Genomic DNA, 4,080 nt, shown 5'->3' on the forward strand with positions numbered 1-4,080 from the left:
AGGGGAGGAGTAGGAAAGACAGAAGTCTGCTGTGCCATGTGGGTCACTTCCCTGGCTGGGGATCGAACTCATGTTGAGGAGGCTGTGGCTAGCTCATGGTGCTGCACTTTACCCAGCTGGGCCAGCAGGGAGGGTCCCAGCGCTTGACTTCTTAATGACAGAATCAAATTATCCTTCTTTCACACCAATTTCTAGTCATCTTCCCCATTCAACTATTTTTTTATTGGTAAAAATATAAATTTATAAATATGTCTGTAGAGCCATGCCAGGAAATTTTGTTACTTTTCTGTTTGCTAATTGGCAAACATTTTATTCCCAATTTTACAAAAATAAGAGACTAGATAGATCAGATATAGTATTTGATCTATTTGCCTCAAAAGCCTAAAAGCAGGAGATTGTGACAAGAAAGTATTTTGCATTTCATCTCTATTTTATTGGCTCTTATTTGTTTTGTTCTGTTTTTCTTTCTGTTTGTTTGCTTTCTAGTTAGACTATAAACTGGTAGCTTTTTTCTTGAAAAAATAAAAATTTCCAGAGCTAGTAAGAGTTTAGGAAAGTGATTACATTTATTTTTGTTAAGAATGTTTAAATATACTGTTGAAGGGCAACATGTTATCACAGTCCTTAAAAGCAATCATATTCTTGGACCCAAAAAGCCACTTATAAAAATGAGTGAAATAACAAAACCAGAGATGTCTAAACCAGATTTATGGTAAAGAATGTAAATAACATAATATCTAATAATACAGATTTGAATAATGATGTATTTATAGCTTTCATATAGAATGAACTACTACATAGCAATTGTGCTCAACACAGGGGTGATTTTGCCCACAGGGGACATTTGGCAAAGTTTGGGGATACACTTGCTTGTCACTTTGAGGGGAAGAGTAGGTGCTGTTGGCATCTAATGATACTGCTGAAAGTCCCACAGTATACAGGAAAGGCTTCACAACAAGGAATTGTCTGGTCCAGAATGTCAGGAGTGTCAAGAAATAGTGTGGAGAAACTCTGTTATATTGATTTTAAAAATTATATTGATGGGCCCTCCCTGGTGGCGCAGCGGGTTAAAGCACTGCACTAAGAAGCTAAAGCCACTTCCGCATGAGTTTGATCCCCGCCTGCCCGGAGTTGACCCCCATGGAGCTGGCAGATATCTCCTAACCCCACCCTCCCACCCCTCAGCAGTGTACCTCCACGATTTGCCTGTTCCGCTCCCCACTCTGTCTCTGGTGAATCCTTTCCCTTGCACCTCTGACCTGCACCCCAGTTCTGCCCCTGCACCTCTTGCCTGCACCCCAGTTTACATAAATAAACAAATCTTAAAAAAAATATATTGAGGAAGAATATCTAATGACACAGGAAAAGGGTTAAATATTTGGTGAAATTTTTAAGAAGTTACAAAAGACTAAGTATTTCCCTTAGGTGAGATTAAAAAACAAATGGAAGACTGTACAGCAAAGTATTCTGTGGAAATTAAAAGCTTGATATAAATATTCTTCTGCATACTTTTCTACATTTTCCAGGTTCTTATGTGTGTTACCTTGAAAATCAATGCAGAAAGATATTCAATGAAAATTAACTATCAAGGGCTGGTCTTTTCTGTGAGCAGTATGGAAGGGTTTTATTAATAATGAGCTTGTAATTTTGGATTAGGTTAACTATGATGTATTTTACTAGAAAAAATTCTTGGTCATCAGTGCCGGTGCAGGTCAGGACTCACCCGGACTCTTCTGTTCAGGACTAGACATCATATCTATCAAGCATGAGCTGTATATGTACACTGTGCCACTGTGTGTTCACGCGTGCTTGCTGTATTAGAAGTGATCCCGTCTGGTCCAAATCAATTAAGCGTTCGGTAACTGTCGGTAACACTAGGATGACTCCCTAGGTAAGTACTCAGATTTTCAGAGCTCCCTTGCACAGGAAGAGTGGACCAAGGTTCAATTTGTCCCCAGGGTAGCGGGAGAGAAGGGGCCTAGACCACACCTGGTCTCGCAGTTCCTTGCTCCCTCTGCTGGTCACGGCTGCACCTCCAGGGTGGATGCTGAAGGGGCCGCAGGCGCCGATCCTGCTGCTGGAGCTCAGGATCCAGAAGGGCTGAGGACCCCTCCCTCCTCCCCTGGTACTGTAAGGAAACCCCTCATTCGTGCTGTTGCTGTGGACCCCTGAGGTCAGCCTGTGATCCCACTGTAGTGACATCTGGCAAGTTCATCAGCCAGATATCCAGACAACTTCTGTACCGGTTTGGAGCAGAGAAAGCAGGGCCGCCTAGAGGAGCTGACCTCAGCTCTTCCCTGATAAATTGGGTGGCTAAGCTTATTTATTTAGGCTATGCTCCTTTCCCACTGTAATCTGGGAAGGTGGATAGAAGTGCTTTTAATTTTAATGTAATCTCATCACATATAACAAGTTGTAATAATACCCTTTGCACAGATTATGTATTTGTCTCTTTCATTTTATTGTGTATATATGTATATATGCATGGATATGTGTGGATACATACACACATGCATACATACCCTGTATATATTTTTTCTAAGTCATTTGAGTTTTTTGTCATGCAGGCTGAAAATGTAAGTTCTGCTATGTTTCCAGATAGTGACAAAATTATTCCAAAATTTATATGAAAAGGTAAAGGAACTACAACAGCTAAAGCTGAAGGTGGGCACAGGTGGTCCCCAGCCAGGAAATGTTTTCTGTCAGGTATTTGAAAGGAGCATTTTGGAAGGAAAAAAACAAAAACTTGTTTTGAAGACACAAGCAAACACATCCCTCCCAAATATTCCAAAAAGCCATCCAGGAAGTCCATGTCCATGGGCAGATGTCCTACAGGATGTGCCTGCAGGAATGGGCTCACAGCACACTGTCAGGATAAAGTGGCCCCTGGATGACAGCATATGGCATGTAGCAAGAAGCTCAGTGAATGTGTGTTCAAAAGTAAGATGCTTTCTTCCATACCCACCTACCTACCTGGGGCTAGAACAGGCCCCAATGGTAAGGAAGTACATGATTAATGGGAAAAAACAGGGTTGAACTGGTGGGGGTGGGGTGGAGGAGGACGGTTTGGGAAGCTGGGACATTGCATAGAACAATGGCTGTCAAAACCTTCAGTTTTACTTAGAAGTGCTCTGTGTACAGCCATGAGAAACTCAGTGGCTCTGATCCCCTCCCTGCTCAGTGGACTCAGCAGCAGGAAGGAGGGAGTCGGCCCACCCAGGAAATGGTGTCCTCCCAGGATACCGAAGTGCCTGCCAGTACTGCAGCTTCAGCAGCCCCACCGCTGAACTACCTAAGGCACCCGAGGCTGGCACTGCTCTCTGTAACTGAATGAGACTCGCTCCCTGTGGGGAAGTACAGACAAAAGACATCGCAGCGGGGCACCCCCAGTGGGCAGCCCCACTAGGCTTTGGGCTGCTGTTAGTCATGCAGCGATGCAGAGAGCTGGAGGACTGAGGGCGAGAGGGTCGGGAAGGATGTAACAGACAGAAAGGAGAACGAGGTGTCAGAGCACTGAGGGTGCTGCTGGTCACAGAGGTGGTATGAGGTTGGGTTCTTGTGGGGAGCAGGGGGTGAAGAGCGGACCAAATATCTGAGCGTGGAGACTACACCACTCTGTGCCTCCTTCCAGCCAGTGCGCAGAGAAGAGAGGTGCACACAGGCTCCCCAACCCATTTTAAATGCCCCTCAGGCCCCCAGACCTGAAGTAAGCATCCCTGAAGTGGGCAGCTGACTTTCTTCAAAGGGAGAGCAGGAAGGGACTGGAGAGAGGAAAAGAAGACAGAAATAGCCAGAGAAAGGGAAATATGGAGATTAGTTCCAGGAAAACACACCAAAATTGGAATCACAATGATCTCGAGAAAGCTAATGCTTGGTTACCATTTGCTTCGGCAGCACCCACCCGCCTTTGCCTGATGGTCTTAACATATTTTCTCTCACAATCATTCACCTTCCGGCAGGCCATTCTGTGGTCCAATTTCCCTCATCTGCTCTCAAATGACCGATGGGGCCAGCAGTCCACGACCCTCCTCACTCCCACGGCCCCTGCCACCACGGGTCTCTGCAGTCGTGACACGGAGC

The sequence above is a fragment of the Condylura cristata genome, unplaced genomic scaffold (assembly GCF_000260355.1).
Source record: "Condylura cristata isolate star-nosed mole 26May11 unplaced genomic scaffold, ConCri1.0 scaffold00003, whole genome shotgun sequence".
In the NCBI taxonomy this organism is placed as follows: Eukaryota; Metazoa; Chordata; class Mammalia; order Eulipotyphla; family Talpidae; genus Condylura; species Condylura cristata.